We start from the raw sequence: 12982 nt of genomic DNA, 5'->3' as shown, positions 1-12982 counted from the left end.
CAGAGGCACGTAGAAATCACCAACGAGCTGGTGCTCCACTATATTAGTGTAAACATATAATGTGTTGAAACCTCCTGTGATGTCTGCTGAGAAAGCTGACGCTCTGAGAGGAATGTTGGGAGACAGTCCTAATATACGCTGTAATTCCACGTCAGCTTCGATTGTACACTGATTCTCGGGTTTAATTAGGACCTTTCTGGTTGCGGGGTCATACTTAAGAATCGCATCGGGCGGTCTCTTGCGTGATGATATGCGCTCGTTCATGTATTCCAACAGCTCGGGGATGCTGGAATAATATCCATTCTGCAGCTGGAAGGACCACTTCTTTTCCCCCTGTGCAATTTCAAAGCGTGGGTCGGTGGTCACGTTATTCCAGGTGTGGGGGTACTGTATCTCAACTAGTCCTACTTCCCATGCCCCTGAGAGCTCTAGAGGTTTTGCTAAAGATATAGTAAAGCTTGAAATGCTGTTCCTAGGGAAGGCTCTAGCACTCGCGTTGCTAGGTAGTGTGAGATAAAAACTACCTCCCCCCATTTTCCTAGGCGTATAAAAAACACTGCCGCTACTCAGGTTCTGTTACTTCGGAAGCCAGAACCCAACTGTTGAACTTGCTAGGCCAGCCTAACCATTTCACTAGGCATTGCTTTCTCGCACCCCGACCTTTTGTGGCTAGAATTTTTTCAATCCTGTAGATGCGGTCTTTGTCAGTATTAATCTTTTGCAGTTCTTCAGGATAAAAGGTGCCAATGACATCTTCACCCGCATAATCTTTCAATAGAAATACAGGCCTGGATGTTTTTTGAAGAACCTGGTCCACGATGAATATCTCACTGGTAAAATTCTGTTCGTACCCCTTAGCAAATTTACCCTTGCTTTTGGAAATCCTCACATGGTCTCCTTTTCTGAATTGCGATAACTCCTCTTTTCTTTTCACATGTGGCCCATAAACTTTCCTCCACACGTCTAGAGCGTTGGAATCGTTAACATCTACGGGCCTTGTTTTGATAGTATGGTGAAAACTGTGGTTATAACTTTTGAGGAACATAGGCAATACATCAATATATGTAAAAGTGTTATGAGCTGTGAAATATCTCCACATTTTTGTTTTTAAAGTTCTGTTAAACCGCTCCACAACTCCTGCTTTAACTTCATTGTTGGTGACAAAGTGGTGAACCCCATGATGTTTCAACAGAGTGCTTACCGCCTTGTTTAGAAACTCCCGACCCCGGTCTGTCTGTAATTTTTCAGGTTTTCGACCATCTTGAGTGAAGATAGTGTTAAAGGCCTCCGACACCTCTCTACCTGACTTATCCTTCAGAGGCAACCCCCATGCGTATTTAGACAGGATATCTATCACTGTTAAAATGTACTTGTAACCCCTGTTAAACTTGGAAAGTCGCTGCATATCCACTAAATCAGCCTGCCATTGAGAATCCACATGAGATACAATAGTCTTGTTTCTTTTAAAATGGATCCTTGCTGGCCTGTGTAACGTGTAACTGTCTTGTTTGGATAGCCATTGAGTAACATCCCCCTTCCTTACAGTTTTGCATTGTTTTTTGGCCTCTTGAAAAAGCGGCCAAACACCTCCGAGGCTTCCTACCTTACCCGGCGAAAAATATATTTTCTTTAGGATTTCATCGGACTCTGACATTATGTCACCGAATGCAAGTATGAACACAGGGGTACAAAACAAACCAATTTTATTGTGAGACACACATAGCAGCTCTGCTCTGCAGAACAGGCTTTAAACACGCGGCATGCTGAAAAGCTCCATGGTCTGAGAGTCGCCAATCTGAAGATCCTCCACATCACCAGAAAACTGGATACAGCCCTACGGAGATCAAACAAATAGCATTGAGTCTACAACACTCATTTCATCATTCCTAAAGATATCTCATATTGCTCACACATCTCCCTTCCCCATACCAGACCAATCCCCACCAACTCCCCAAACAAGTATTCTAACACGTACCGTAATATTCTCGAAACCATCAGTTGTGTTTTCATCAACAGCCATGACTTCCTTTTCCGCCGCTCCATCCTTCAACAGCTCCTCTAGGAGTGACCGATGGACGCATCTGCCTGAGGTTGGTTCTTCTCCCGTTCTCTCAATATCCTTATAGTCTGTTTTACAAAGCATCTCTTCATCCGCCTCTTCAAGAACAGCAGTAGCATCAGCATGATACATTCTCGGCATTTCAGGGAAAAGCTTTTTCAAATCGATCCTGTCTGTGCCCTGATCATTTAAATCAGGCTTAACCTCTGTGAATTTATTTTTCACAGCATAAAGACCTGGTAATAAGTTAAGCCTTGTCGGAGGTTTAGCATTCGAGGATTCTCGCGGCTTTTTAGGACTATTCATTGGTGTCACAGGTAGGGAAAGTCCTGTTGTTCCTGACATGTTTGGATAGGCCCAATACCTATAGCCGCTTTCAGCTCTTCTTTTCATAGCAGTTTGTTTCTTTCTAGGCACTTCCGGTACTGAAAGGCACGCTGAGCTTGAAGGGCCATCTGGTGATTCCATATTTTCTATTCCTCTGAAAGCAGTCAAGGGATGCACTAAAACTCACATGGAGTATTTATTCCTAAAAGCTCCGCCCTAATGGGCCCTCCCAGTATCACATGATGACCTTATGGGCCTAAATCCATTGGCTGTTGGTCACAGAGCACAGAGCTCACCACTAAGACCTAGCACACGGTCCTGGCTGCCCCATTTCCTCAAGCAGAGGGGTCAGTCTAGGCAAGGGGCCTTTCAGCCCATACGCATCACCATGAATGCCTCATTGAAACATGTCTGTGCTTGCCCCACCACGTGGTAAGCTCCTGCAGTAGGAGTAGGGAACATGCACCATAGACATACCCATCACATGGGCGGCTTATGGTAGGGGTGGGGGTGGGGGGGGGTGGGCTGTGGGCTGTGGGAGGGCTTCACCTCAGGGGGAAGGGTCTCCCGGGATTGCATTTCCTGTTTTTTAGGAGGAGGGAGTTCCTCTTTTAGGAGGTGGCACTTCCTGCTTCAAGGGGCAGGACTTCCTGCTTCAAGGGGGCGTGGCACCTGTCAAAAATGAGTTTGACGAGAGGTGGCCCCTATTACTACTAAGCATAAAGGATAGCAATCACAACTGAAATTTCTAAAAAAAACCCAAAACATCAGAATGTCTCAGGGTCCCAAGGAAAACCATTAGAAATATAAGGAAGAAATGGGAATACACCATTTCTACATAATTTCCATGCTGAAAAGCACTCTAAAAGAACATAACAGGAAGAGTAGCAGTAGCCACCAATGAAAATCCAATTGCTAGTCTCAGATCCAACAGTTTTTCTCAGCTTGAGTAGACTCATGGAATCACCTAGCCAATGATAAGTCAACACAGGTGACTTATCATTGACCAGTTTGACACCATTTAACAGCCACGGCTTAATGCTATGGAATCATAAGGAGTTGTAAGCTCTTTAGCCTTCTCTGCCAGAGAGTTCTGGTGCCCCACCAAACTACAACTCCCAGGATCCCATAACATTAAGCCATGGCAGTTAAAGTGGTGTGGAACTGCATTAATTCTACAGTGTAGATGCACCCTTCGATACATCTCATTGATTTGTGGATTTACACTAGTTTGAACTAGAAGTTTAGACCTTAAAAGTAAAATAAAAACAAACAAAGCCAGGACTTACTTATGGTCCACTTCTCGTTTGGCATGCATTTTTAAAACATTAATTAGTGTAGTGAGGAATTTTGACCTAGAAAACAAGTGAATTGCTGTTTCTGGAGAGTTATTTTCTCATTTGGGTTAGAAAAAGTTAGCGTCTGGGGAAAGTGAGTGTACAATGGTCTTTGGAGATGGAAAAATATGTAAAATTTGATAACATATAAAATAATACCATATTTAAAGTCAAATTTAGAATTATTATTTTTTAAAGAAGACTGAGTTAGTATAGTAATTGGAGGTAACATTTCACTTCTGTTTATTTAACTCACAACCTTGTCACACAACCGCTGAAAGTGTCCCATGTCGGCCTGGTTTGCTGTGGGGTGTGGGGAAGCTGCTGCCCCATGCCCTGCATCTCCAGGCTCCTCTGGCAGCTGATCCCATGGGGAAAGCGTGGTATGTGTGTGGAGTGTGCGGCTTCCCCCCATGAAGGTCTATGGCAACACGGGAAGCTTCCTGTGTTGCTGCAGTGGCAGCAGCACGCCAATTCCACCCTTCTTCACCCACAGCGCTGGCATGACATCGTCTGATGGGAGCCGGCTGGCTCCATGGGTGACTGGGGCTAGATCACCCTTTGCCGCCAATTTTAGCTCCCTATGATAAGGTCGTTAGGGTTACAGGTGTAGCGTTTATTGTTTCAATGTATTCTGCTTTAACTTTTCATCTTCTGTTAGTTGTGCAAACATGTAAACTTGATACTCTGTTTCTGTACAGTCTGATTGTTGGCTGATGTTGTCTAAAATGTATATGTTAAAGAATAATAATAACAAAAAATAGAAAAAAATAATAGCCCTGGGGGGCACATGTCATTTCAAGATTACACTCTGGCTTAAATCATGAATGATGGGTTTTAGATCCCCACATCTGGTGCCAAATTAGATGATAATATGTGCATTATCCTGAAAATACTACCTCCATTCCTGTACAGGGGTTCTTTCTAGAATCATAGCACTATGACACTATGCACCATTGCTTTGGAATCCCAGGATTTGCAGTTTAGGAAAGGACATTCAGAATTTGGAACTATAAACATCAGCCTTCCATGGAATGCAGTAATGACAATTGAAGTGGAACCATTGTGCTACAATCGTATAATGTGGAAGGGTCCATAATTTTCAAGACTGATCTGGTTCAAGTACAAGATGCATGTCATAGCAGAATGCATTATGCACAAGGTTTTTGAATGGATTGTGAAGCTTCACAAGTCCCCTGGAAAAGCTTAGGAGGGCCTCTCCAGCTAATTTGTAACATACCGTCTGCCCAACTATGAAAACTTTTGTGGAATGGCTTTATACATGGCTGAAGAAGCTTCTATCAGAGGAAAAAAGAGAGCGGTCCAGTCTACAGATGGATATCATTGCATATTCTTGCATTTGCAAGAGTTTTCATTGGTTGTACAGAAATAATCACATTCCCTCACCCCAAGATCCATGAACTCAATTTTACTGCAGTGTATAAACTCTGCATGTCTGAGTAATTCTGCTGTTTTTATTTCAGTTAACTGGATATTTTATATTTGGTTAGTGAAGTACGGTTAGCTGTTCCAAAGCTCTGAGTCAGATAATCCAGATATCCAATAAATAAATATGGAAACATGTTTTCGCTCTGACACATCCATATTTTATTGTAGCTGTGGAATTTGTGGAAAGATAACTGGGGAGATGACTGGCAGAAGAGTGGAGGATTCAGGAAAAGGCTACCGTGAGCATGTGGTCAAGGAAAGTTGTTGTATGAGAATTTTGTTCTTTGGCAGGAAAACAACAACCTATAACACCAGGTTACCCTACACTTACACCTAGAAGGGCTGAAAACTATGTTCTCTGAGATGAGGCAATGTTTAGCTTGAAGAAGAGAAGGTTAAGAGGAGGCATGACAGCCATGTTTGAAAAGATGCCATACTGAAGATGGAGCCAGCTTGCTTTCTACTGTTCCAGAAACAAGAACAACAAATTCAAACTACAGTAAAAGAAAGTCCACCAAAACATTAGGAAAGATGCTGATAAGATCTGATCGACAGTATAATAAGCTGCCTCAGATTGTGATGGAATCTCATTCTCTAGAAGTTTTTAAACAGACTAGAGCAGTGGTTCTCAATCTGTAGGTCCCCAGATGTTTTGGTCTTCAACTCCCAGAAATCCTAACAGCTGGTAAACTGCCTTTCTCAAACTGCCTCAACTCCAGTGATCCCATAATCAAACCAGGCTTTAAAAATAGGCAGCTCAAAGCAGGCACCTATCTCTTCCTACATGCCTATGCGCCACCCTGAACCTTCCTCTTCTTGCTGCCAGCACAGCTGTCTTTGCCTCCTCACAGCAGTATAGCTGTAACAATGCAGCAAAAAGGATCATGGTCTTTGGAAATCCTTGCATCTCAATAATAATAATAATAATAATAATAATAATAATAATAATAATAATAATAATAATAATGCGGTTTTCTGGCATTGTATATTTCTGCCGCTTCTGTGACTGTTCATTTGGGTTTTGATGATTCCGTAGCCCACTTGTCGATGGATGTCCAGAATCAGCAGCATCCACCACGGTCCTTTTTATCCTGGGCGACGACCGAGCCAGTATAGACTTCGTTTGGGTTTGATTCTCCATAATGCTAATGGGTTAGGTGCTCTTAGTTCTGCTCCTCAGCTGAGGCCTCTCTGGCTTGGTTGGACCTGCCGCCAGCACAGCCCTCAGTCATCACTACCGCCAGCACAGCCCTCAGTCATCATTGGAGCAGTTAAGCCCCACCACCACGTCAAGGTGGCACACAGTCACACAGTCCTAGACACTTGGGAAGTGTTCAACTTGTGGTTTTGTGAAACGAAATCCAGCATATCTATCTAGTTTGCTGTGTCATATAATAAAATAATAATAATAATTGAACTTCAAAGACTCTGGCAGAAACCAGTGCAGGTGGTCCCGGTGGTGATCGGCACATTGGGTGCCATGCCAAAAGATCTCAGCCAGCATTTGGAAACAATTGACATTGGCAAAATTACGATCTGCCAACTGCAAAAGGCCACCCTACTGGGATCTGCAAGTATCATCCGAAAATACATCACACAGTCCTAGACACTTGGGAAGTGTTCGACTTGTGATTTTGTGAAACGAAATCCACCTTATTTATCTTGTTTGCTGTGTCATACAATAATAATAATAATAATAACAACTTTATTTATATACTCTCCTATCTCCCCGAGGGGACTCAGGGCGGTTTCCAATCAAAACAACAATGCACATTACATAGTCAGCAATAAAATACAATATTAAAAACAATATAACTGTACAAAATAAGAGTCTTGTATAGCATATAATTTTTAAGACCATAAGTCAGAGGTATACAGAGTGGATTACTCAAAGACCTGCCAAAACCACCAGGTCTTTAGACCCTTACGAAGGATGGATAAGGTAGGGGATTGCTTGATCTCTTTTGGAAGAGATTCCAGACCCCGGGGGGGGGGGCACTGCCGAGAAGGCCCACTCCCTCATCCCCACCAACTGTACTTGGGACGGTGGTGGGAGTAAGAGAAGGGCCTCCCCGGCCAATCTCAAGGCCCGCACCGGTTCATAGGGGGAGATGCGATCGTGGAGATAGGCAGGGCCCGAGCCATGTAGAGCTTTATAGGTCAATACCTGCACCTTGAATTGGGTCCAGCAGTTTATCGGCAGCCAATGGAGCTGTTTCAATAGGGGCATTGTACTCTCCCTATAACCAGCACCAGTTAGAAACCTGGCTGCCGACCTTTGAACCAGTTGGAATTTCCGGACCGTCTTCATGGGCAGCCCCACGTAGAGAACATTGCAGTAGTCCAACCTGGATGTAACTAAGGTGTGGACCACCATAGCCAAGTCAGGCTTCTCGAGGTATGGTCGCAGCTGGCGCACAAGTTTTAATTGTGCAAAGGCCCTCCCGGCCACCGTTGACACCTGAGCTTCAAGTGTCAGTGATGAGTCCAGAAGGACCCCAAAGCTGTGGATCTGTGCCCTCAGGGGGAGTGCAACCCCGTCGAGCACAGGTTGCCACCCAATACCCCGATTAGTCCCACGACTGATCAGGAGGGCCTCTGTCTTGTCTGGATTAAGCTTCAACTTGTTAGCCCTCATCTAGCTCAACACAGCTGCCAGGTACTGGTTTAGGGTCTGGGCAGCTTCCTTGGAATTAGGTGGAAAGGAGTAGTAGTAGTTGAGTGTCATCTGCGTAGAGATGGCACCAAACTCCAAAACCCCAGATACCTCACCCAGCGGTTTCATGTAGATGTTAAAAAGCATGGGGGATAGAATAGAACCTTGCAGGACCCCACAGGACAAAGGCATGGGGTCCAAGCAGGTATTCCCCAGCTTCGCCATTGTCAGAACCCTGGCAGCAGGGCACCAATAACCTTACACAGAGGCCAGTCTCTATCTAATATCTTTATTAAAGAAATATATAAAATCAATAAAAACAAGTGAAGAATATAGTTCAGAAGCAGACCTTTCAAATGAGGTCAAATATAGTCCAAAAATGTATTGTCCAATAAATGATATTAGAGTTCAAAGTTTTAATCCACTTGACCGAAACACACACTTTGCCAAGCAATAGTGTGGGGAAATAGCAGAGTCTTAGAGTCCAATGAAGCTTGACAACAAGGCTGGAAATAAACTTGATTCTTGACTAGATCCGTGACTGGAGACAAAGCAAAACATGAAGCATGAAGCAGGGTTCGTGGTAAAACCTCGAGGCAGGGCAAGGCTTGAAGCTTGATCCGGGAAGCAAGGAACTGGGATTACGAAGTCCACACACGATCTCTCTCCTGAAGCTGATCAATTGACTCCGCAAAGAATCCCTCGCGCCAAACACCTATATTGGGTCTCGTTTTCCCGCCAACAGAATTCTTTCCCTAGAGAACGAGAAGCGAAACCCAACTCTGTCCAGATGTGTGACTCCTTAGAATTTCCCAAGGGAAGCAGGCCTAATCAGCCATTTGTTTGGCAGCGATGCGTAAACTCCTCCGTTGAGCTTCTCTGACTCCCCTTTCTCTGGAATAAGATTCTTTTCTGGGAAACGGAGGGGAGTTCTGCCCAAGGCCTGTTTGGCTGAATTCTTGAGGGCAAACATCAACATCCTGCAGGTGAAGGGACTCCGGCTCTTGCTGAACCGGCGAAAACCCCATGTTTTCCTCTTCGTCTGCCACAATAGTACTAGGAACAGGACTACAAGGCCCATGAGTCCTCACAACCATCTGGGTATGACCCCTTAGGAAGGAGCGGAGCCACTGCAGAGCAATGACCCCAAGACCCATTCCCGAGAGCCAACCAAGAAGGATACCATGGTCGATAGTATTGAATGCCGCTGAGATGTTCAAGAGAACTGGTAGGGATGCACTCCCCCTATCTAACTCTCTGCGGGGGTCATCCACCAAGGCGACTAAAGCCATCTCAGTCCCATGACCAGGCCTGAAGCCAGACTGTGATAGGTCTAGACAATCGGTCTCAACCAAGAATTCCTGGAGCTGAGAAGCAATCACCCTTTCCAAGACCTTGCCAAAGAATGGAAGGTTGGAGATTGGACGGTAGTTGTTCAATAATGACAGATCCAAGACCGCCTTCTTCAATATAGGCCTCACGATTGCTTTTTTGAGGCAAGATGGTATATGCCCCTGTTGAAGAGAGGCATTAATGATTCCCGTAAACCAATCTGCCAACCCCCCAATGGCAAGTTTAATGAGCCATAATGGGCAAGGGTCTAGGGTACATGTGGTTGGCCTCACCACTCCAAGAACCTTGTCACAGACAGAACGCCACCAGATAAGATTCAACACAGTTTATTAAAGATACAGAACCAAAAATGCCCGTAAAAGACAAAGGGCTAGGCAAAGACTCGCCTTCAAAATGAAAAGACACTAAAAAACAGTTCAAAAAATAAACCGGATTAAACGGGAGTTTAATCCGGGTTAAACCAAAAATGCTTACTTCAGCCTGGCTCTTAAAACAAACAAAAACTGGTAAACTAAGATTCAATGAAACATAAATAACTGGCAGCAGATTACTCTCTGCTACTCAACAGCTGTGGTTGATTAACTAAGTTGTTACTCCTCCGTGCAGCAAGCGAACTCCGGGTCCAAACACATCAATCAGGGCAGAAGCAGTCAGCGGGGTCCCAATCCGGTCCAAGGTCGAAGGCCAGGTACAGACGTCTTTAGTTCACCAGTTCCACCGATAATCACAGAAGGGATAGTCCAAGGTCGTAGTCAGTCAGTCAGTCAGTCAGTCCAGCGTCAATCCAGAGTAGGCAATTAATGTCCGTCAAAAAGACGACGGAGGTCCAAGGTATTCAGCAAACGAATCACACCCGTCTTCAGGAAATTCCCAACAAGAGCCCAAGTGTTCGTCCAGATTACCTTGCCCAACGCAATTAGCCCTGGATTCTAAACCCCATTTTATGCCAGTTTACAACTTCTCATCGCTGTCAGCTGTTACCCTAATTCCAGGTGCCTCATCATCATCCTCCTCATCAGAACTAAAACACCTTTGACTACGCCCCACAGCATCCCCAGCTGTGGATCCCGTCCCATCCCTCCAGCTCGTCCACGGGTCTAATCCTGCAACCCCCCAGTCGCCTCCCATACTATCATTGCCGGTGGCACCCAAATCCTCCCTCACACGAGTCCATTCCATATCATCCTCCTCTGAGCTAACCATCTCTTCCTCCATTCCCTCGGTAAAACCCTCAAAGGAGTCTTCGTCAGTTGGTTCTGCAAATAAGTCCCGCAGCCATTTCCTTTCTCGCTCCTCAAGAGAGTCTGACTCCCGAGGAGTCTTACGACCACGTCTCCCAGTATCGGAGCCATAAGGCTCAACCATAACAAACCTTGTCAACATCATCAGGCTGAACAAGTTGAAACGAATCCAACAAAACCTGCCAGACAGGTGCCTCAGTTATATCCCTTGGCTCTGCACTAAGGCTCTACTATAGATTATTCCACAGCCTATCAGTAGATTGTCTGTCTGTCCCAAAATTAGACCATGGACCCATCTTGTTCAGTGCTTTTATATCATAACAAGCTATGCTTTCAATATGTTGGACTATGGCTGTCATCATCCACACATAGCATGGTTGTTGAGGCTTGCTAAACACTATCATCTAACACAGTGGTTCTCAACCTGTGGGTCCCTGGGTGTTTTGGCCTACAGTTCCCAGAAATCCCAGCCAGTTTACTAGCTGTTAAGATTTCTGGGAGTTGAAGGCCAAAATATCTGGAGATCCACAGGTTGAGAACCACTGGTCTAACACAACTGGAGTTCACCCGGTTGCAGAAGACTGATCTGATCGAATTGACTACATGTTTCCTGCCTTATGAAATTCCCAAACCTATCTCAACTCATCTTCAAGCACCACTAAAAGAAATGTAGTTCATTCGTGGCTGGGGAATCTGTGGCTTACTGATGTTTTTGGGCTTTAAACTTCCTTTTGTTCTGGTCAAATAGTCTATAATTATTGAAAACATGGAGGGAAAAATATACTCCTCATCATGGTTTTAAACAGGGTTTATACACACAGCTGCAGGACTTTGATATGACTTTATGCACCATGTCTCTGTTCTTTGGAATCCTGGGAGTTGTAGTTTGGTAAGGTACCGCAGTCCTGGAAACAGATAAGTGTTTTCTAGCACAAAATATTGTGTACATCAACAAAATGCAAATATTAGAATCCTATAGGATGGAGTCACAACAGTTAAAGTACAATCAAAGGGGCCGGGCTGTGGCGCAGCTGTTGAGCAGCTGCCTTAAATCACTCTGACCATGAGGTCATGAGTTCGAGGCCAGCCCGTGGCGGGGTGAGCACCCGTCAATTAAAAATAAAAAATAGCCCCTGCTTGTTGCTGACCTAGCAACCCGAAAGATAGTTGTATCTATCAAGTAGGAGATAAGGTACCACTTATAAGTGGGGAGGCAAGATTAACTAATTTACGACCAGGAATGAGGAAGTGCCGTCAGTGTGGATGATGAAGCAGCTGCTCCCCCCTGTGGCCAGAATCGAACATCCCCTCAGAAGAAGGTTAACTTGCCTCTGCATGTGTCTCTCAGTCTCTGTTTGATGTGTTTATGGGCATTGAATGTTTGCCCTATGTGTGTTATAATGTGATCCGCCCTGAGTCCCCTTCGGGGTGAGAAGGGCGGAATATAAATACTGTAAATAATAAATAAATAAATAAATAAATAAATAAATAAATAAATAAAGAACTATTATAATTGCCCAATATGGATACAACCACAGAGATGCCAGAAACTGAAATGAGATTTAGTGCCTTCAAAAATATGCACTCTGCCAAAGAGCTATGCTTCTTTTCCAGTATGCTGCTCTTACTCCCAAAGTACACACTCTTGTCTGGATATCTGGATTTCAAAGAAGTCTACCTTGGATTATTCCACATGTGCTATGTGCTGCCCTTGGCAAATGATGGAAACACCTCGTTCCTTTTGTCTGTATCCATCATACCAGTGCTCCAGGCAACAGTAGCTGAAGCAGCAGAGAACATTTGTTGTTCATTAGAAAGATTTGCTCTCTCTTGTCTGATGTGGGCCCACGATGGCATGTTCATTAGGGGATTCAAATGAATTCCAAATATTTCATAGTGCTGGCGAGGCAGATGGTGGAAAAGAATTTTGCAAACTGTATTCCCAAATGAGGAAGAAAGCAAGGGGGAGAAAAGCCTAGGTACCTTCAATTTGATGCATTTCATTCCTTTAATATCCCCTTTTGGAGTTTTAACCTCACAGCTGGAACAGATGTTAACAGTGATGCTCCTAGGGGAAACGAAGGCAGCTGCAAAACATCATTCTATAAGACTTCTGTTTGCATTGCCAAAAACAGAAGTCAGGTTCTAGATAATGGACTTGCCATTGCTTGCTGTAACAGAACCAAGCAAAGCAAACTTGGGTTTCAAAAAGTAAGTTACTACAACTTTGCAGGGACTGACTGGTGGATCCATCCCTGTGAGAGCAGTGTGTCCATTTAAGGTTTTATTGCTGCTCCTCCCACAGATTGAATGGAAACTCTCCTAGTGCTGGGCCCCATCTTCCCCAACCCATATATTTTGTAGCCTGTTGAGAAAAGGAAACCGAGTTTAAAGGAGGATTTTACTATATTTTCTTGTATTTTCTTCCAAGGGACAATCTTCATCTCACTGGATATTTAATTCAATTATTTTCCACAAGAGATGTTATGTAGGTTGCCGTTTCTGCACAGTCGCATTGGGGATTTATATTGTACATAAAAAGATAGACAGTGGTTTGAAT

This window comes from Anolis carolinensis, chromosome 4, assembly GCF_035594765.1.
Source record: "Anolis carolinensis isolate JA03-04 chromosome 4, rAnoCar3.1.pri, whole genome shotgun sequence".
Classification (NCBI taxonomy): domain Eukaryota; kingdom Metazoa; phylum Chordata; class Lepidosauria; order Squamata; family Dactyloidae; genus Anolis; species Anolis carolinensis.
The sequence above is the reverse complement of the archived record's forward strand: the minus strand, read 5'-3'. Positions refer to the sequence as shown.